The 23671-nt window shown below is 34.9% G+C and overlaps 1 long non-coding RNA gene across 2 annotated transcripts; it reads left to right on the plus strand.

Annotated features, from left to right (window-relative positions):
* The first annotated feature begins 7812 nt into the window (after nucleotides 1-7812).
* On the plus strand, nucleotides 7813-17469 carry LOC141548508 (uncharacterized). 2 transcript variants are annotated; one of them, XR_012483987.1, is made up of 4 exons: nucleotides 7813-8254; nucleotides 10150-10320; nucleotides 14766-14868; nucleotides 16900-17469. It is a non-coding gene; the product is annotated as an uncharacterized LOC141548508 (long non-coding RNA). The 2 variants fall into 2 exon arrangements; XR_012483986.1 differs by having other exon boundaries at nucleotides 7813-8250.
* The last annotated feature ends 6202 nt before the right edge of the window (nucleotides 17470-23671 follow it).

Here is a 23671-nt window from a genome sequence, read left to right on the forward strand (position 1 = left end):
TTTCATTCTGATTTTTCACTCCCAACACGATTTATATGGAAATATTTTAAAAATTAATATATTTGTATTTTTTTCCTTTTTGATCTGATTTTTCTCATGCACCATCTTAATTTTGGAAATATGTATAGAATTTTTGAAAAGCAATCTGACAATATGGTATAATAGTTTTAAAACAATTGTGCTTCTTACCCATTGTTTTGAAAATATAAACCTTGAAATTTTTGTTTAAAACTATCAAAAATACAATTGTCAATTTTTTTTAGTCCACAAAACTGGTCTAAACAATCTAAATGTCCCACAGACAGTCAATGGAGCACCATATTGCAATTAAAAAACTAAGTATGTAAGCTAAAGGAATGTACGAAGTATGTAAGCAAAGTAATCTAAAAGGAATTATGAAATGCAAAATAAAAAAATATGAACCAGGAGATTTTTTACTTTGTTTTTTTGGCTTTGTTTTCCCTTTTAGAGACAGAAAATGGTTGAAAAGTTATTGTCAATTTAATTAACTAATTATTCATTTATTTAAAATTTAAATTGGTGCAAAACAAGGTCAATTGATGGAATCTACATTTCTTGAGAGCAGTAGTTCTGTTATCTATGTCCCCATAAGTGCTTGGTGCTTAATAGACATTTGTTGATGGACTGAATGAGTTGTATTAAGTTTACTATATAGTAAATTATTTTTAAATTGCTTTACAGTCAAATGTGGTAGTGGTAGTACATTTCATTGGTACCAGGAGAAATGAATCTGATGGATTCAATGAATTCAAATATTCTGGTGTCTCAACAGCCTCACTGCCTCCAACCTGGATCTGATGAGCTCCCAGGAAGGGTCAGGAGCAGCATCAGCTCCAGGTTGGAGGCAGTGAGGTCACAACTTAAATAGGCCTCCTTGCTCTTCCATCCAGGCTCAGAAATAAAACAAAATGCCCCTTCCCCTGCATAATGACCGGAAAAAGAAAGGGCTTTACTATGGGGGTCAAAGATACTAACAGAAAATCTAATAAAGTGATCTTTAGAAGCCGTAGTTAGACAAATTCTTTTTAATATTAGAATTGCCAGATGTAGAACCAGAAAAGTTGACTTCTCTTAGAAAGATGTAAAACTCCATAGTCCTCAAAATACTTAAATTTCAACATAGACACAATGGCACGTCTCTCTCATGTTGCATTGTTAGCTTTATGGAATTGTCCTTTAATTATAAAACACATAACTAGAACGGTATTAAAAATCTTTTCTGTCAAAGGAAAAGATGTGATTACTGTATTTAAATTCAGTAATGTTAACATGGAGGTCAAGAATAAAATTTGAGAGTAATATGGGATCATGGGAAAATTCATAAAAGATATGTTTTACTCTCTTGAGTATATCCACAGAGCTCCATGTCCACAATCAGTTTAAAAACTTAAGTATCCTAAGATATGAACCTATTAGTCCTCAAGTCCGACAAGACATAGATAATATCTGCTCCTGTTCGGAAGTCAGGAGGGGAGTGTCCTTTCTTTCTGTATATCTGAAAGCAGGCTCACCTCAAGTTTCTGTGTGCTTGATTGGAATGACTACTAAGGATAGTCATGCTTAGCCTCCAATTGAATGTTTCAGTGTAAGATTAATCTAGGTTTGGAATTCCCATTTCAACAGGCAGGTTGAAGAGGGTGGGCACAAGTTTATTACTGCTTGGAACTTTCATTTAAATAAGACATAAGGGAAAAGGAAACTCATAGCACAAAAAGTAATTAATATATAACTAATAAACCCAGTGGCCACTATAACGACATACAACATACATCATGGCCCCTCTGAGGAAAACATCAGAATTCTTTGGCTTGGAGAACTCATGGTCACAGCTATTCATAGTGGCAAGTGACAGGCATTGGCAGGCAAGTTGTCTATTACTTCCTAGCTAAATTCTCAAAGTCCCTTTCCACTAAGAGGCTTTTCTCAGCTGAGAACAAAGAAGGCACTACACTAAGGACTCTCATGTGAGATGTGACTCTTGAGATGTGGCAACATCCCAGGTACAGGATGCTCCATCACATGAGACCCCCCAAGAAGACTATTTGTTCATTCATTTAGCAGGACTGTTTTTACTCAAGGAACTGGCCAGGTTTCCAGGGTAAACACTGGCCTGCAATAAAGGATACTCACTGATTAATACACAAGAAAGGATGGCCTTCCAACTTCTTGGTGTTTTCCTTTTTTTTTCACATTGGATAACTTAAAGCATGTTCGCATATTCTCAGCAGAAAGTTATATAAAAGACAGAGCTGAGACACATTTAACCTTCCTTACATGCAGAGAAAGTAACACTCTGTAAGTGGTACAGTACCCCATATGCTTCTGTTTGTGGATAACATTGTTCTGATTGTGTCAGAATTTAGAATGCCATGGGGTCTCCTAAATGAGATCAACAATAGCTCTCAAGATTTCGGCATAAAAAAATCCATTAAAACAGTAAGGGCATGAAGAAGTCCATTTTTTAGTTTTAATATGTCATTTGATTGAACTACTTTATCAATATAAATAATTTAGATATTCTAGATGCATGCTGAACTGGTTCCAGAGGAGAAATAATTAGACAATAGACTGGATAGAATATGGGGAATTAAACAGTAATTGTTCCCTGAAATAAAAACCTTAAGAATCAGGAAGACCTGGGTTCAAGTAGGGCCTCTGACACATGCCAGGTGTGTTATCAACACAAATCGCCTCTCATCTCAGGCAACTTGTTAGTTGTTGCTGTTGCTGCTGTTGTTTTTCAACTTCAATACTATTTTACTTTTCCAATTATATATAAAGAGAGTTACCATCATTTATTAAAGGATTTCTTTTGCTCAAAGGCATCTCAGTAGGAGGTTATATTCAACTGCAAATAGAGAAGAGGGAAGGAAATTCTCTTTTTAAATCTCTTGGGTTGGGTGGTTTGTTACAAAGATTCCCATCTCTCTTCCTCTTCCAGACCTTCCCCTCTCCCAGTTTCCTGCTTTTCTTGTAATTTTAGATACATTGGTATTATTTGTACAAAAACGTTTAAATTTTCCATTTTACCTCAAATTATCCATTTCACTTTGCCTTTATTTCTGGGTTTGGGTCATAAACTCTTTCCATATCCTTATATCTGAAAAGTAATTTTTCCATTATCAAACGATTAACTTAGAATATCACCCTTTATGTCTAAATCATGACCACAATTTGAACGTAACTTGTTTTACAGTGTGAGAAGTTGATGTATATCTAATTTCTACTAGGCTACTTTTAAAGTTTCTCATCAGTTTTAATGAAATCGTGAGTTCTTGCCCTAAATGCTGGGATGCTTAGATTTATCAAAAACTGTGTTCATTTCCTTCTTGATGATATGTATCTAATCTATTCCAGTGATCAACTTCCCTATTCCTTATCCAATACCTAATTGTTTGCATGATTATAGTTTTGCAGTAGAGTTTATATCTGATACTCTTAGGTCACCTTTAATTTCTTTTCTTTTTTTATTAATTCTTTTGATATTCTTAACCTTTTATTTCTCTAGGTGCATTTTACTATGTTTTATTTCTTTATAAAGTCATTCTTTGGTAGTTTGATTAGCATTACCCTGAATTACTAAATCAATTTAGGTAATATTGTCATTTTTATTATATTAACTTGGCCTACCTATAGGCAATTAGCATTACTCCAATTATATAGAGCTCCATTTGTATGAAGAGTCTATTTTAATTTTGTTCATGTAGTTGCTGTGAGTGTTCTGATGAGTAGACTCCCATGTATTTCATAATTTTTTTAGTTATTTTATATTTAATTTCTCTTTCTATCTCTTCTGCAAGGTTTTATTAGTAACAAATAGAAAGCCTGAAGATTTATATGGAAGATTTATATCCTTCAGCTTTATTGAAGTGTTTAATTATTTTTATTACTCCTTTAGTTGACATGCTAGTAAACCATCATACCTTCTGAAAAAAATATTCTTTTCTTATTCTTTATCCTTATTCCTTCAATTCCTTCTTCTTGTCTTATTGCTATACCAAGCATTTCTAGTACAATATTGAATATTAATGGGGATTATAGACATTCTTGCTTCATCCTTGACTTTATTGGAAAGTCTTCTGGTATATCCCCATTAAAGACAATGGTAGCTCTTTGTTTAAATCAATTTTCCTTATTCTTCTAAGTAAAAGCACCATTTATTCTTGTGCTTTCTAGTGTGTTTTCTTTTAAAAAAAATCAATATTGCATTTTGTCAAAATTCTTTTCTGTATGTATTGAAATAATATCATTTTTGTTGATTTTATTGTTACATGGTTGCTTAGTTTTCCTAATATTAACCAGTCCAGTATTCCTGATATAAATGCCATTTCTTCATAGCATATGATTTTTACAATGCTATTAGCAGTCCCCTTGCTTAAATTTCATTAAAATTTTTGCATCAATATACATTGAGGAAATTCATGTATAGTTTCCCCCCCTCTGTTTTTACTCTCCTTGAATCAGGTATCAAGACCATATTGTGTCTTAAAATAAATTCAAAAGAACTTCTTTATCTGTTGTTTTTTCCAAATAGTTTATGTAATATTGGAATTAATATTCTTTAAGTTTTTGGTATAATTCCGTTGTAAATACAAGTGGTGCTGGGTTTTTTGGATAAGGAGTTCATTTATGCATTATTTCATTTTTTAAAGTGGTATTATTTCAATATTTTATTTCCTTTTTTGGTTAATCTGGACACTTTATATTCTCGGAAATATTTATCTATTTCAGTTAATTCATGAATTATATTTGAATTGACCTAACATGGACAAGCAAAAGCTCTGTTTGAGAAAAAGTCCCTCATGTGATTCCATAGCCAATACTCATTAAATATTCAAGGGCAATCTTCTGGGCAGCCCCCATCTTATTTCTTTTATATATTATTTTTCCTCTTTTATTAATTTTCTTTTGTTACTTTATATTTTTGTAAATACTAATCCATATCATTCGTATGATTATTTTTTTTGGCAAGTAATTGGGCAAAATGTTCATTTGGTTGTACATTCACCCCTTTCAATTTTGATGCTAGTAGTTTGATTTCCTTTACTATTTTTAAAATAAAATTACCCAATGGCTTATCTATTCCCCTCCCCCCCAAAAAAACCCAGCTCCTATTTTCATTTGATAGCTTGATATTTTGTTATAAACTTTATTACCATAATTTTTACTTTGGTATTTATTTATAAAGGGGTAAGTTTGTTTTTAGTGAGATACACAATATGTTGCTCTTCCTTTTTCTCTCTTTTATTTATTTATTTATTTTTTAATTATATATTTTTTATAATATTATCCCTTGTATTCATTTTTGCAAATTATCTCCCCCTCCCTTTATTCCCTTCCCCCGATGACAGGCAATCCCATACATTTTACATGTGTTACAATAAAGTCTAGGTACAATATATGTGTGTGAATATCATGTTCTTGTTGCACAATAAACATTAGAATCCGAAGGTACATGCAACCTGGGCAGACAGATATTAGTGCTAACAATTAACATTCACTTCCCAGTGTTTCTTCTCTGGGTGTAGCTACCTCTGTCCATCATTGATCAACTGGAAGTGAGTTGGATCTTCTTTATGTTGAAGATTTCCACTTCCATCAGAATACATCCTCATACAGTATTGTTGTTGAAGTGTACAGTGATCTTCTGGTTCTGCTCATTTCACTCAGCATCAGTTGATGTAAGTCTCTCTAAGCCTCTCTGTATTCCTCCTGCTGGTCATTTCTTACAGAGCCATAATATTCCATAACCTTCATATACCACAATTTACCCAACCATTCTCCAACTGATGGACATCCATTCATCTTCCAGTTTCTAGCTACAACAAAAAGAGCTGCCACAAACATTTTGGCACATATATGTCTCTTTCCGCTCTTTAGTATTTCTTTGGGATATAATCCCAGTAGTAGCGCTGCTGGGTCAAAGGGTATGCACAGTTTGACAACTTTTTGGGCATAATTCCAGATTGCTCTCCAGAATGGCTGGATTCTTTCGCAACTCCACCAGCAATGTATCAGTGTCCCAGTTTCCCCACATTCCCTCCAACATTCATCATCATTTGTTGCTGTCATCTTAGCCAATCTGACAGGTGTGTAGTGGTATCTAAGAGTGGTCTTAATTTGCATTTCTCTGATCAGTAGTGATTTGGAACACTCTTTCATGTGAGTGGATATAGTTTCAAATTCTTCCTCTGTTTTCTCTCTTTTATTGATATAACCATTTACACATATCGATTTTCTTCTGAGTATTATTTTGGCTGAATCTCAAAAAATTTGGTGTTGTCTCATTGTTATCATTATTTTTAATAAAATCTTTGGGGGTCAGCTGGGTGGCGCAGTGGATAGAGCACTAGCCCTGAAGTCAGGAGGACCTGAGTTCTAATCTGGCCTCAGACACTTTTTTTAATAAAGTCTAATGATATATAGACTTACTAAGTCTCTTTTAGAAGTTGAATCTTTTAACTTTTTGATTGAGCAGCATTAAGATATTATTTTACATGAATTTACATGAATGTCATTCATAAAGTATTTACCTTATTCCAAGACTGAAATGGATTTGAGATCTTAATTCTAGAGTTCTTCCAGGGATGCAGATTACAAGCCCTTCATGTTTATCTCCTCTATATAACTCTTGTCTATATATTTCCATACATTTACCATGGATGTCTACGTGGATGTGCTGGAGACTTTCTTTACTTTCACTTTACATGGTTAAAAAAAAACCAGTCATTATTCATTTGTTTATCACTTGTTCTTTCTATGTAACTAGTACTTTTTTTTCTGTGTATCATAAAATTCCTTATGTTATCTTTTACTCCTAATCTTTGAAGTGATGCACTGATTGCACCTAGCAGCCTTCATGTACTTTCATAATCATTGTGCACCTGTCCATTGTCTTCTGTGTGATACTTATTTTTAATTCTTCAGAGGCAATTGTATTTCCTGACTACCACTGTTATACAATGGACAAATTGAGAAAAAAGGTATATGATACCAGCTCAAAACTGAGTCAGAGGCTTCTCTTTATCATAGGTCATCTGAATAGCTAAATAAACCTGAAGTTTGATGGAATAAGTTGATGGTCAAGGAAAGTAAATATGTTACAATTTTCTGTATTCAAAGAAGCAAGTAAAATGAGATGATTAAGTGTGTTCCTAGAAGATATTGAAAATATGATTACATTTCAATATGCCAACCTCAATTATCAATTGCATAGCATATGCCAGATACATCACTTAGTGCGGTGGATAACAATTAAAAAGCAAACAGGCCTGTCCTCAAGGAACTTGGGTTTCATGGTGTTCATTTTTGTGAGAGAATGAAACAAGAAAACTTTGTCTTTTCTGTTGTAATTATCTTCAACTATACCTTATTTTGAAAACATATTTACTTAACTTTATATGTTATCCAGAAGCAATAGAAAACTTATTATAGTAGAAATTTGATGTTTTGCTTCCATTCAAACAATTTTGGTTTGGGTTTACGGTTTTTAATTGAAAAGATTATCCTTCATGAACTAATTTATGTTGTTTCCTAACATAGGAACTCAAATATATGATGCAAAATAGGCAGAGATATTCTAGAATCAATTTTAACTTGCTCTTGAGAGCCATTTGTTAAATTTTGTATGAGTATCAAAGCCTCAGAAATCACCAGACACTACAAATCAAGGATTTATTTATCCTGATTAGGCTTAAAGAAACAATGGAGGAAATATTAGTAATGCAGATTAAACTGAAAAATGTCTTGCATATATTTTTGCCCAGAGGGTTAATTTTAAAATAGGGGCATTACTTGCATACTCCTGCAAATATCATAGAAAGGTAATTAAGATAAAAAAATCCCAACAACATTAAACTCTTGATTTGTTACTTAATCAGAAGTGTAAGCATAATTTAACCAGAACCTCAAACATTCTGTTTATTGAATTATGTTCATGGTCAAGACTGAATATACTTGTATACTAAGTCAGCAAATGTTAAATTAAATGATATGGCTTTGATTTATTTCTTCTCAGAAGAGTATAATTCAAGCAAAGTAATATAAAATAAAAGTGATAATAGATATTTAGATTTTTTTTCAACTAGTATTTTTTTTTCTCTTGAAAGCATGCAGCCCAATATTTTCCTTGGCATCAGTGAAGGGTCAGCTCAGTAGAGGAAATGGTACTATGAACTCACGGTCGACCACACAGAACCTTTTGTGACAGCTGAAGCAATGCATCTTGGAGTAGGTTGGGCTTCAACAGGTTATTCACCCTATCCTGGGGGTGGTGAAGAATGGGGTGGAAAATGTATGGGAGATGATTTGTTCTCCTACAGATTTCATGGACTTTATCTATGGTCAAGTAAATATCGTATGGTTTCACAAAGTTTGAAAGGAAGCTTTTTTGTCCTTATATTAATTTATGCAACTTGGAAATGCACACATTCTACCTCTCGTTATATATAGTATGCAAACATCTGATATTTGAAGAATGTATTAACTTTAGTAAAAGCCAAAATTTGTTCAGATGGAGGACAATAGAAAGATACTAAAAATAAAACATTTTATTTTAAATGTTACGGTGTACATGAATAATGGGCATGTACATGTATATTTAAATAATTCCAATTTGTTTTAATTTGAGACTCTAACTATTTTAAACTTTCAGTGATGTACCCACATTTTGTGATTTCCAACTTAAAGAGATATAGCTATATACTAATTTCTAGCAAGATAATCCAAGAATAAATTCAGAAATAATGTAAAGATACTTCAGAACAACAAAGATAATTAATAGAAATTGAATTAACAGTGAATTTCATCAGCTAAACAGCTTACTGTTATTTTATTTTTAGGTAAACTTAAAAATTTATTTTTAACACAAATCGCTTAATGAATCATGTTGGGAGAGAAAAATCAGAACAAAAAGGAAAAACCATGGGAGAAAAAAAAACAACAAAAAGAAATGAGCATACTGTAGACTTACAGTTAGGAAAACAAGTTAAAAAATCTTGACTGACATACTTGTTGATTTTGTGCCTCTAGATAAGTTACTTAAGCTCTACCTTCCTTAAATTTCCTCATCTGTAAAAAAAAAGATGATATTAATTATTTTTGATGCAATAATATTGATAAAATAGCTTTACAAACCTTAAAATACAATATAAATTCTGTCTATTATTTATTACTTTTTCACCATCATGAAGTCATTTTGACCTTTAAAGCTTTATAATAATTTGAACTTTGAAGGTACTATTCCATTCATACTTTTCTGTCATTATTTTCCTTAATATACACCTACTTTTATTCTGTTATTCTGGTTCATTTCTGTTATTATTTTGTCAAGATCTTGTAGGTTAATTGATAGAGGATGAAATGTATAAATTAATTTTTGTCATGAAAATGGGGTATGGGAGTGTAGAAACACTGAACCCCATATATATTGGAGTTTTAGGACTATCTTTACACAGGACACCAAATGTTGGGGAAAAGAAACTTGAATCCCCAAAGTATATTGAAATCTTGCTCTGGTATCACAGATTTTCTCAAAAGAATTTGTAGATTTAGATCTTCTCCAAATCAACAGGAAAAGATTCTATTATTATGCCATTGATAACTTGCTATGCGGGGCTTTAATTCTAAGGCTCCTTGACAACCAAGAGGAAGGCTAGAAGCTCCAGGAGAGTCCCTCCCTTCCCTACCTCTGCACAGAAAAGCCCAGCATGCATTTCCCAGATTCCTGAGTTCTGAGGCCCTCCTTTTGGGAGCCAAGGGCTTTGGCCCAGGTGTCTCTCCACCCTAAGTGGGCCTGCCCAGGTGTCTCTCCCCCCTAAGTGGGCCTTACCCTTAGACAAATTGTTCTGAGAATCAGGCCGACCACAGGTGGGCATGATCCTTCCAAGAATCAGCCGACCATAGAATGTTCCAACATTGTGTATGTTCCAACATACATTGTGTATGTTCCTAACTGCAAAATGTTCCTGTTCATTGAACCAGCCATTCCCATGTTCCTTTCCCAGGCCCAACCCTACTTCTCTTTCTCATACTTTTTGCTATATAGGCTGTACCCCAAGAGCAATAAACTGAGACCTTGACAAGAATCTGCTTGGTCTCGCTCTTCTTTCTCGCCCGTTTCTCTTTCAGGCTGGGTCCCCCTCGACTCCCCGAATAACTGAGCCCCAGTAGACTGGACAGGTGGCGCCCAATGCGGGGCTCGAGGTACAGACCCTTGCCGGATGGACCCCCTCCCAGAGAAGTCATCGTGACCCCCATTTGAAGGACCACTTTCACCTCTCATGAGAGTTCCAGTCCTTGGTAAGTTTTGAATGGTCCGTCTTATAAGAAATGGATACTAAGTTATTTAAAGTGCAGGTTTTTATAAAGGACCTTTAAGCATGCCTCAGGGAAAGAGGAGTTAGAGTAAAGAAAAAAGATTTGGTATAAGTTATCTAAAGAGCAGGTTTTTATAAAGGACCTTAAAGCATCCCTCAGAGAAAGAGGGGTTAGAGTAAAGAAAAAAGATTTAGTTAGGTAGTTTCTTTTGATAAATGAAACTTGTCCTTGGTTTTGGATGAGAACGGACCAGAGATTCATCCCCAGAAGTGGCAGAAAGTATGCAGAGACCTAAATGATAAATAACAGAAGGAAGGGCCGAATGCTGTTCCCACAACTGCCTTCTCTTACTGGGGCTTGATTCATGATATTGTACAATGGGCATCTAATGACCCTGACAAACAGCAACTCTTATCAGTGGCGGAATTGCCTCCTCCCTTTTGGCCCCCCTCTGTTATCATAGAGATGACTGCCATTCAAAGAGAATCCCTTTATCCTCCCCTGCCTCAGGAAGCCCTGTCATCAGGTAATCTGCTAAATTGCTCAGCTCTCCACTGAACTTTCTTCCTTGCAAAATTCACTTACAAAGACCATACTCCTCCAGGCTTCAAGTCCAGCTGCCGGTCCTCCTTCACTGCCTTACAAGAAGGGCCCTCTTAGCAAATCAAAAAACCTGAAATTGGCCTTTTTACGTCTGCTGGAACTCTGCCTAGACTTCCTCTGGGACTTATTAGGTTTTCAATTACACTTGGCTGATCATTAATGAAGCTGGAGATGTTGCTAACTCCTTCTCTACAATCTCTGCCACTATCCCGTGGCTATCCCTAGGGGATTTAAAAAAATTGTCATTGACCTAAAAGATGTGTTTTTTCTCCATCCCTCTTCACCCAGAAGATTGCAAAGGCTTTGCTTTTAGCCTTCCCATAGTTAATTGTGTGGGCCCCTCCCCTCACTTTCAATGGAGGGTCTTCCCTCAGGGTATGGCTAATAGCCCAACCCTCTGTCAAAAATACTTGGCTCAGACTATGGATCCATTCAGGCTGTGTCATCCTGATGTGTATATCATCCACTACATGGATGACATTCTCTTAGCAGGACCCAATGAGCCACACCTCTCTCAGATTTGCCAGCTCCTTGTCTCTGCCCTCCAGACCCGGGGCCTCTTGATCTCTCCCAAAAAGATTCAAACCCAACCTCCTCAGCTGTTCTTAGGTTTTGAGCTATTTTCCAACAAAGTCCTTTCCCAAAAACTTCAATGGCGGACGGACTGTCTGCACACTCTCAATGATTTTCAGAAACTCTGTTTATTCACTTTAAGAAGCAATCACAACTGTGAAGCAGATATACAGAGTAGTCTCTAGAGAAGCACTTCTGTGATTTAAGATTTCTTAATTTCAGCTTTCTCTTGGAGAACTCAGGGAAATAATAGTAAATGTTCTGCTGCCCAACTTCATCTCTACTCTCCAGATAAATGATCAGATTAGAACATAGTGGTATTCTTTCCTTGTCATGGATTTAAGCTGGAACCATTTTTGTCATTGAAAAATTGGAAATGAATTTTAATTTAGCTGCATAACAGACAAATCCTAGTGATTAAAAAGGGCATGGGGAAAAGAGGAATACAATTTGAGGGAGGAGGGATGGTGACTTTATTGGTCGGAATTCTCCATGCTAGAGAAATACAGCATCAGATATGTTGGCTACTAATGTGGCTGTCCTAACTCACTGTACTTGGGACTGGAGCTCTCTCTACAAACTTGGTGGTTATTGTTTGTCCTTCATTTTCAAAGAGGACCATGACAACAGAGATGGGATATCATGACCTGCAAGCGAATTGGATTTAAGTAAGGGGGGCTGGGGAAGGTCACCTGCTGCCCTTTCCCGTCCAGAGCCCTCTGGGTCCAATGGTCCTCTATAGATCAGGAGGACTGGAGATGGCCCTGGATGTGTAATTACTGGTGCCATTGGAAAGGCTAGATATATGTTCATGTTAGTATAATGGAGCTTCTGGAGTCTCTCCAATCATATCTGGATGATGGACCAAAGAAGTGATGTGTTGAAAACCCCTTCTACCTCTACCTTTTCTGGGATATAGAGTATCAGGTAGGGGCTGATTACTTCATAAAGTATTTTCTTTCATTGTGATCCTTGCATTTTTCTGTGTGAAGATTCAAAATCCATAGAAAATTGTGGTTCAATTGTCATGCAATTTCCATTGATCTCTTTAGTAAGATGTTACTTGTGTTGTTCATAGTTGACAGAAGTTACAAGTAGGAAGCACTTTAGAAATATTTTGGTAGACCTCATATTACAGATAAGGAGACTGAAATCTAAGTAGTTAAGTCATTCAGATATTAAGACTGAAGTAAGATTCAAATCCAAATTTTTGGAATCCTAAATCTATTGTTCTTTACATCAAAGCATGGGACCTTCCACCATAGGATCTTTGTCACACTTGTCTTGCTTAAAAACTTTAGTAGATCTGCGGCTCAGAGTCTAAAAAAAAACTATCTTGAAATCTCTTGTACAAGACACATAATGCTGATGAACATTAGTCTTTCCTGATTCCTGAAAGTTTTGGAAATAGCTAGGAAAGGGCATTATCTCAAAATCGAGCACTTCAGGACGGGTTTTTACGAATAGTCTCCATCTAGATGAACATGAATAGTAGAAGAAAATAACATGACCAGTTATTTGAATTGGCTGGGCAAGCTCTCTGCTGGTAAGTGCTAGAATTTTGTAAATTGGATCATTCTTTTACCTCTCCAAGTTCACCCTGAAATCTCATCTATTAAACTGTTTTATGTTTTGAAGTCTACACCATGTATGAATATCACCAAGTATGTACAAGTCTTGTGCTAGGTTTTTGTGGGGGAGAGAGGTAAGATAATGTGGAGATCAGTTACTGTCCTCAAACATGTAATCTACTGGGAGAAGATTTTGAGATTATCAAGGGTTTTGAACGTCTGTTCATATCCTTTGACCATTTATCAATTGGAGAATGGTTTGATTTCTTATAAATTAGGGTCAGTTCTCTATATATTTTGGAAATAAGACCTTTGCAAATGTTCACTTTCTGAATGTTTCTTCTTTACTTTGTCCCTGAAATAACTAGGGTTCATTCGATTTGCAAGCCTTTGAAAAAAAAGAAAGAAATGCAGGGATTACTCTAGGAGGTTTCCAGGGCTCAGAATCATTACATTGCTTTAATTCAGGCTTACTTCCCAACACATCTTGACAGTTGGATTAAAATTTTTGCTTCAAGTGAAAATATCATAGTTAATTTGGGAACATGAAGAACAGTAGAGGGCACATGAGTGAAACTCCAAGATGGATCACATTAGGACACCAGGAAGATTTACCAAGAGACGAGAGAAAAATGCTCAGGGATCATGAAGATGTCAAAGACAAACTTTACCTCAGGCTCCCCTCCACAGTGCAATGGAACTAGACTGTCCATTAGATGATCTCTATACATAATTCTAGCCACCCTCTCAGCCTTTTCCATCTTTACATTGTTTGGTACCTAGTAATACTAAAATTATTCTAGGTAAAGTAGACTTCTCTGAATTGGGCCTGCAAACCTAGTTTCCGTTCCTAGCAGTATTTCTATGAGAACATTGATTCTTTTCAAAAAATCGATTTGTAACAATTAACACAAACCATTTGTAAGGTGAGGAACTATCTATGAATAGAATTTGACCAGTTTCTTATAAATTGCTTCCATCTCTGTTTTACCAAAAAAGGAAGGGAGAAGAAGGAGGAAATGGCTGCTAAGAGATTCATCTGAATACTTCACAATAAAAATAGACATGGTAGCTGATGGATATTAGGAGATCTTGCCAGAAATAGAGATGAATTCCTATGAAAAAAAGATCTACAACTAACAGAATTTAAAATGTCTTACTATAGAATCTCTAAAAGGCAAAACTATTTAACCACAATTTTAATTTCAGAAGTTAGGTGCTAAGAGATAAAGGTAGGGTAGGATTTGAGATATTACAAAATAATCTACAAAATCTTTTTTTAAAAAAAGGTTTTTACCCTCAAAACATATGCATGGATAATCTCTCAACATTGACTCCTGCAGAGCTTCCCTTGCCAGATTTTCCCCTCCTTTTCCCCACCCAGATGGCAAGCGATCCAGTACATGTTAAACATGTCAAAATATGTGTCCAATCCAATATGTGCTAACGTATTTGCACAATTCTCTTCCTGCACAAGAAAAAATGAGATCAAAATAGAAAGAAAATGAGTCAGAAAACCAAAAGAAAACGAACAACAACAAAAAGTGAGGGTGCAAAATCTTCTTTCTATGGCAAAACAAACATTTAATAAACAGACAGAGTACATTGTTATAACTAGCATTGTTATTCATAGATGTTCAAGAACCATTGAGATTGATTCTACTTCTTCTTTCATTGCAGAATTATTGGAAGTGTCCTTCCTGTGACAAAATAAATCCTCCACTTCCACCCCATTGCCACAGATGTTGGACTTTGTGAGAAAATTGGCTTCCAATGGAGAAAGGTGAGATTTTGGATAAAGGCACACAAGGGGAAAAAGGGGGCTTTGATGTTCCAGATTATAAGAACAATAAAATCAATGACTCATGTGTTGAGGAAAGTGATGAAAGGATACTACAGACATCAGACTCCCAAAGAGAATGAGGATTATTCCCAGGTATCAACATCTAAAATTATCATGTGTAGTAGTCAGGAAGATGCTGGAGAATTTGAGAGAAAAGAAGCACAAAGCAAAGAAAAAGTATGGGATCTTTTCTTCCCTCTAGCACAGTAGAACCCTGTGTCATCTGTCAGAACCAACCTCAAAATAGTTGCATTGTCCATGGAAGGACAGGACATCTTATGGCATGTTTTACATGTGCTAAGAAATCAAAAAGGAGAAATGAGCCTTGTCTAGTGTGCAGGCGGCCAATTCAAATGATTGTGTTAACTTATTTTCTCTAAATGTGTTGTACTAAAAGTGGAACTGTAGAAACCTGTACATGAAACATTCTTAAGAATGTTCACACATGGCTGTGAAATTTATTAAAAATTTTATTTTTGTGCTTTTTTTTTCTGAGAAAATGAGTATTTTAGTTATCTCTAGTTCAGATTGCTTTTTGGAAAGAATTTTTTTATTCTTTTCCATGAAGAAAAAAAATGTGGTTACTAGGTTTTCCCATTTTTGCATTATTTTTATTAGTAGTCATTTGTATTACTTATAGAAACAGCAGGGTATAGTGGATAGAATACTAGTCTGGAAAGATCTAGGTTCAGATAACACATTGGACACTTGAAACTAATTTGACTCAGGATAAATCACTCAATCAATCGATTCTTAAGATTTATTTTCTAAGTCAGATAATTTGAGAGTAAGTCATAAACACTTATATTGGGTTTGGGGAAACTATAGCTCATTTACTGTGTGCGTCATTAAGAATTACGAGTTTGAAGACTGACTATTTTTATTTGTTAAATCGTCCTCTTCTGGAGTTTGGGAGTGTCAGGATTTTTGAACAATTTGTGTAAATGATTTAATAAATATTATTGAAGTTTAATATTGTTGGGGAAAATGAGTGTTTTTGAGTTGCAAATAAGATACTCTTCAGATTTCTGATTCTTTGAAGTTTTATCTGGTCTGAGTTCCAAAAATATAGAAAATATCTGCTGATAAAAACCTGTTAGTTTATTTTCTACCTCAAGCTCCTTTGCTGTTGTGTATGTAAACACAATCTTTTGTGGAGTCCATTGTAATTCTTTCTTTTTCCATTCCTTTGCACCAGGAAGGACCACAGTAAGCAGATCTTTTTAAGGCCTCCAGTGCTATTTAGCATTGACCTTTTGACTGAATACTAGCATATCCCAGACCTCCCTTAAAGTTCAGTTTTGAGTTGGAAAGTGTTTTTTTTTCCTGCTAAGTTGAAAGTAATTCAGATATTTCTGAATGAATATATTATTTTGGTCTGGGAGTTGGAAAGTGTTTTTTTTTCTACCAAGTTGAAAGTAATTCAGATATGACTAAATGAATATATTATTTTGGTCTCTTACAAGGCCTTGCGGAGGTGTCTTTGAGTTTTAATGTAAACTTAAATTGCAAGTTGCAGACATGAAAGCAAATTCTTATAGAATCTCCCCCCACCCCCAATTAAATATTTATTAGATTTATATTGTTGTTAAACCGTTTGCCATATATTTGATTTCAATGTGTTAATATTAGGGGGTGTCAGTCTTGTTTATTTAAAATAGATAATTAATGTGAATTTCTACTTTTCCATGCCATTGAAGGTGAGCTTTTTTTTTTTTATTATAGCATTTTATTGACAGAACAAAATCATGGGTAATTTTTACACCATTGTTCCTTGCACTCACTTCTGTTACACCTTTTTCCATCCCTCCCTCCACCCCCGCCCCTAGATGGCAGGTAGTCATATACATGTTAAACATGTTGAAGTATTTCCTAGATACAATATGTGTGTGCAGATCCGTACAGTTCTCTTGTTGCACAAGAAAAATTGGATTCAGAAGATAAAAATAACAGTTTACACTCATTTCCCAGTGTTCCTTTTCTGGATGTAGCTGATTCTGTCCATCATTGATCAATTGGAATTGGATTACCTCTTCTCTAAGTTGAAGATATCAACTTCCATCAGAATACATCCTCATACAGTATCATTGTTGAAGTGTATAGTGATCTTCTGGTTCTGCTCATTTCACTCAGCATCAGTTGATGTAAGTCTCTCCAAGCCTCTCTGTAGTCCTCCTATTGGTCATTTCTTACAGAACAATAATATTCCATAACATTCATATACCATAATTTGCCCAACCATTCTCCAACTGATGGACATCCATTCATTTTCCAGCTTCTAGCCAGTATGAAAAGGGCTGCCACAAACATTTTGGTACATACAGGTCCCTTTCCCTTCTTTAGTATTTTCTTGGGGTATAAGCCCAGTAGTAGCACTGCTGGGTCAAAGGGTATGCACATTTTGATAACTTTTTGGGCATAATTCCAGATTGCTCTCCAGAATGGTTGGATTCTTTCACAACTCCACCAACAATGCATCAGTGTCCCAGTTGTCCCACAGCCCCTCCAACATTCATCGTTATTTGTTCCTGTCATCTTAGCCAATCTGACAGGTGTGTAATGATATCTCAGAGTTGTCTTAATTTGTATTTCTCTGACCAGTAGTGATTTGGAACACTCTTTCATATGAGTGGAAATAGTTTCAAATTCATCATCTGAGAATTGTCTGTTCATATCCTTTGACCATTTATCAATTGGAGAATGGTTTGGTTTCCTATAAATTAGGGTCAGTTCTCTATATGTTTTGGAAATGAGACCTTTGTCAGAACCTTTACTTTTAAAAATATTTTCCCAATTTGTTACTTCCCTTCTAATCTTGTTTGCATTAGTATTGTTTGTACAGAAACTTTTAAGTTTGATGTAATCAAAATCTTCTATTTTGTGATCAATAATGATCTCTAGTTCTCCTCTGGTCATAAATTCCTTCCTCCTCCACAGGTCTGAGAGGTAGACTATTCTCTGTTCCTCTAATCTATTTATGATCTCATTCTTTATGCCTAAATCATGGACCCATTTTGATCTTATCTTGGTATATGGTGTTAAGTGTGGATCCATATCTAATTTCTGCCATACTAATTTCCAGTTTTCCCAACAGTTTTTTCCAATTAATGAATTTTTGTCCCTAATGTTGGTATCTTTGGGTTTGTCAAAGATTAGATTGCTATAGATGTATCCTTTTTTGTCCTTTGTATCTAATCTGTTCCACTGATCTACCGGTCTATTTCTTAGCCAATACCAAATGGTTTTGGTGACTGCTGCTATATAATATAGCTTTAGATCAGGTACACTTGGGCCACCTTCCTCTGACATTTTTTTCATTAGTTCCCTTGCAATTCTCGACCTTTTATTCTTCCATATGAATTTTGTTGTTATTTTTTCTAGGTCATTAAAATAGTTTCTTGGGAGTCTGATTGGTATAGCACTAAACAAATAGATTAGTTTGGGGAGTATTGTCATCTTTATTATATTCGCTCGGCCTATCCAAGAGCACTGAATGTCTTTCCAATTATTTAAATCTGACTTTATTTTTGTGGCAAGTGTTTTGTAATTTTTCTCATATAATTCCTGACTATTCTTTGGTAGATGGATTCCCAAATACTTTATATTCTCAACATTTGTTTGGAATGGAATTTCTCTTTGTATCTCTTGCTGTTGCATTTTGTTAGTAGAGCAGGTACATTTAGACCACCTTCCTCTGAGTTTTTTTTTCATTAGTTCCCTTGCAATTCTCGACCTTTTATTCTTCCATATGAATTTTGTTGTTATTTTTTCTAGGTCATTAAAATAGTTTCTTGGGAGTCTGATTGGTATAGCACTAAACAAATAGATTAGTTTGGGGAGTATTGTCATCTTTATTATATTCGCTCGGCCTATCCAAGAGCACTGAATGTCTTTCCAATTATTTAAATCTGACTTTATTTTTGTGGCAAGTGTTTTGTAATTTTTCTCATATAATTCCTGACTATTCTTTGGTAGATGGATTCCCAAATACTTTATACTCTCAACATTTGTTTAGAATGGAATTTCTCTTTGTATCTCTTGCTGATGCATTTTGTTGGTGATATATAAAAATACTGAGGATTTATGTGGATTTATTTTGTATCTTGCCACTTTGCTAAAATTCTGAATTATTTCTAATAGCTTTTTAGCAGAGTCTTTGGGGTTCTCTAAGTATACCATCATGTCATCTGCAAAGAGTGATAGTTTGATTTCCTCATTTCCTACTCTAATTCCTTGAATCTCTTTCTCGGCCCTTATTGCCAAGGCTAGCGTTTCTAGTACTATATTGAATAGTAATGGTGATAGTGGGCAACCTTGTTTCACTCCTGATCTCACTGGGAAAGGTTGCAGTTTATTTCTATTGCATATTATACTTACTGAAGGTCTTAAATATATGCTCCTGATTATTCTAAGGAATAGTCCATTTATTCCTATACTTTCAAGAGTTTTTAGTAGGAATGGATGTTGGATTTTGTCAAATGCTTTTTCTTCATCTATTGAGATGATCATATGGTTTTTATTAATTTGATTATTAATATGGTCAATTATACTAATACTTTTCCTAATATTAAACCAGGCCTGCATTCCTGGTATAAATCCTACTTGATCATAGTGTTATCCTGGAGATGATTTTCTGAAGTCTTTTTGCTAATATCTTATTTAAGATTTTAGCATCAATATTCATTAAGGAGATTGGTCTATAATTTTCTCAGTCTTCGATCGACCTGGTTTAGGTATCAGTACCATGTCTGTGTCATAAAAGGAGTTTTGTAGGACTCCTTCATCCCCTATTTTTTCAAATAGTTTATATAGCATTGGAGTTAGTTGTTCTTTAAATGTTTGGTAGAATTCACCTGTAAATCCATCTGGTCCTGGGGACTTTTTCCTGGGGAGTTGATTAATAGCTTGTTCTATTTCTTTTTCTGAAATGGGACTATTTAAGCAATTTATCCCCTCTGTTAATCTAGGAAGCCTATATTTTTGGAGGAAGTCATCCATTTCACTTAAGTTATCAAATTTATTGGTATAAAGTTGGGTAAAGTAACTCCTTATCATTTCTCTAATTTCCTCTTCATTGGTGGAAAGATCCCCCTTTTTATTTGTAAGACTAACAATTTGATTTTCCTCTTTCTTTTTTCTGATCAGATTTACCTAAGGTTTATCTATTTTATTGGCTTTTTCATAAAACCAACTCTTACTTTTATTTATTAATTCAATAGTATTTTTACTTTCAATATTATTGATTTCTCTTTTTAATTTTTGTATTTCAAGTTTAATTTTTGGTTGGGGGTTTTTACTTTGGTCTTTTTCTAGCTTTTTAAGTTGCAGGCCCAATTCGTTAATCTTCTCTTTCTCTATTTTCTTCAAATAAGACTCTAAAGATATACAATTTCCCCTTATTACTGCTTTAGCTACATCCCACAGATTTTGGTATGATGTCTCATCATTGTCATTATCTTGGGTGAAATTATTAATTGTTTCTATAATGTGCTGTTTCCCCAAGTCATTCTTTAAGATGAGATTATTTTTTCTTGTAATTTTAGATGCTTTGTTATTATTTGTACAAAAAGTTTAAATTTTCCATTTTACCTCAAATTATCCATTTCACTTTGCCTTTATTTCTGGGTTTTGGTCATAAACTCCATATCCTTATATCTGAAAAGTAATTTTTCCATTATCAAACGATTAACTTAGACTATACCCTTTATGTCTAAATCATGACCACAATTTGAACTTAACTTGTTTTACAGTGTGAGAAGTTGATGTATATCTAATTTCTACTAGGCTACTTTTAAAGTTTCTCATCAGTTTTTTCTCACGATATATAGACTTACTAAGTCTCTTTTAGAAGTTGAATCTTTTAACTTTTTGATTGAGCAGCATTAAGATATTATTTTACATGAATTTACATGAATGTCATTCATAAAGTATTTACCTTATTCCAAGACTGAAATGGATTTGTGATCTTAATTCTAGAGTTCTTCCAGTGATGCAGATTACAACGCCTTCATGTTTATTTACTCTATAAAACTCTTGTCTATATATTTCCATACATTTACCATGGATGTCTACCTAGATGTGCTGGAGACTTTCTTTACTTTCACTTTACATGGTTAAAAAAAAAACAGTCATTATTCATTTGTTTATCACTTGTTCTTTCTATGTAACTAATACTTTTTTCTCCGTATCATAAAATTCCTTATGTTATCTTTTACACCTAATTTTGAAGTGAGTCACTGATTGCACCTAGCAGCCTTCATGTACTTTCATAATCATTGTGCACCTGTCCATTGTCTTCTGTGTGATACTTATTTTTAATTCTTCAGAGGCAATTCAATTTTGGGTTAGGGTCTCCCTACCCCACACATCGTGAAATATAAACATAAATATAACTCTCCCTTACCTCAAGGTTTAATGAGTTACTAGTAGTCTCCCAAATTTATCGCTTCTGGTGACAAACTTCTCTAAATTGGCTTAGCTTGGTCCTGAGAGAACACACACTGACAGTCCTTCACTTGGGCCTAGACTTCTCGCCTTAGTAAGAATCTGCTAGAGCCCAAGTCTCAGTGGAATAATTATTGAGAAGTCAGGAACATTGTATAATGTTATAACAAGGCATTAGATTAAGACTTTAGTGAAGGCCTCTGCTTACAAGAAACAAGACTAGAAAAAAAAGTTTGGGTAAAAGGCTAAGTATACTTTGTAAATATTACCTCACTTGATCCTCACAATAACCGTGCAAGGTAGGTGCTATTATTAGCGCCCATTCTATAGTGGCTGAGTCAGGCAGAGAATATGTGACTTGCCCAGGGTCACACAACTAGCGATTGTCCGAGGCTGGAAGTGAACTCGGATCCCCCTAACTCCAGGCCCACCACTCTATTATTCACCTTACCACTTAGCCAGATGGACACACTAGGAGCAGAAAAGGGCCTGAACAAAAGCAAAGAGATACAAGACAGCAAGTAACCCAGTTTAGCTGGAGCACTGACACCATGAGAGAAAAAAAGTGTGACACACTGGTAGAAAAGCCAAGTGGTCAATACATCTATTCCTATTCAGCACTTTGTGTAGTGGCCAAGAAGAGACTGCTTAGTCATCAAATTGTAGTATGTAAATGTAGCATGATAGTATTGCCCTATAAGAAATAGTTAACTTTGTGAATAACTTGGGAAGAACTGCATGAAATGATGTAAAGATACATAGAACCATATATAAGACAACAACGGAAATTAAAAGAACAAGACAAACCTGAACCTCGATTCCCTGACAAACCAATATGGTTCAGTCTGAAGAGAGGCAGGGAATTAGGAAAGGATGATGCAAACAAATGGATAAGCTAAAAGCAAAATTCTCTGACCAACAGAGTTCAGAGATGAGACGAGAGATGTCAAATCCATATCTCGGGGACACACCACACTCCCAAGGACTCCCTAGACCAGATTAAAAAGTAACTGGGAAACGTTACAAAATAAAGAAATGCAGTAAAGCAGATACCATTAACTAAGTCAATATGTAGCCCACAGAAATCCTGATGTACAGCTCAGTGACCCTTTTTCAGTTTGACATAAAAGGACCACCAAAAACCCAAACTGATTACTCTAAAACACATCATCTACACACAACTAAGCCTGCATGGAGTCTACAAGGCTTTCTTGCAATATTAAAATGAAATCAAAAAGTTATAAAATTATTTTCACTAAGTTCTTTTAAAATTATAAAAGTATGTAATATACAAGTTTCTGTGAGCAGGATGAGATAAAAATACTGATTATGTCCTTCCTAGATCATGTACTTCAAAATAGATTAGGGACTTCAAGATATTTGTATACAGGACGTTATCTGAAACTTTTCAATCAACTTGACCTCAATATATCAATATTAAGAAGTCAGCTGAACTTTCAATTGTTTTATTTTCCAACATTACAATGAAATTAAAACAAATCTTTCCAAGGCATACATTATGATTGTGTTTTTATCATTTCCAAATAGATCTGTGATCTCAATGATTTGGACATACGTTTTAACAGGAATACACATCACAAATTCATTGAAGTCTCCTCAACTGGCTTGCCCACGCCCTTCCCTAAGTTCACCATGGAGGTCTACCTGCTTTAGAAGCTTCCTGGCACAAGGATTCTAACTGAATCTTGAGTCATCCTCCTACACAGCCTGTACTCCCCAGAGTGATCTAGTCACCCAAGGAAGCACAGATCGCTCTACAGTGTATATCATCTCTTCTCATATTTAGCATGACAAAATCTACTTTCCTACTAATTTATTCTTTTTTTTATTCATTTTTCCAAATTATCCCCCCCTCCCTGCACCCCCTCCCCCTGATGACATGTAATCCCATACATTTTACATGTGTTACCATATAACCTAGATACAATATATGTATGTAAATACCATTTTCTTGTTGCACATTAATTATTAGCTTCCGAAGGTATAAGTAACCTGGGTAGATAGACAGTAGTGCTAACAATTTACATTCACTTCCCAGTGTTTCTTCTCTGGGTGTAGCTACCTCTGTTCATCATTGATCAACTGGAAGTGAGTTGGCTCTTCTTTCTGTTGAAGATTTCCACTTCCATCAGAATACATCCTCATACAGTATTGTTGTTGAAGTGTACAGTGATCTCCTGATTCTGCTCATTTCACTCAGCATCAGTTGATTTAAGTCTCTCCAGGCCTCTCTGTATTCCTCCTGCTGGTCATTTCTTACAGAGCAATAATATTCCAT

The sequence above is a fragment of the Sminthopsis crassicaudata genome, chromosome X, assembly GCF_048593235.1.
Source record: "Sminthopsis crassicaudata isolate SCR6 chromosome X, ASM4859323v1, whole genome shotgun sequence".
Classification (NCBI taxonomy): Eukaryota; Metazoa; Chordata; class Mammalia; order Dasyuromorphia; family Dasyuridae; genus Sminthopsis; species Sminthopsis crassicaudata.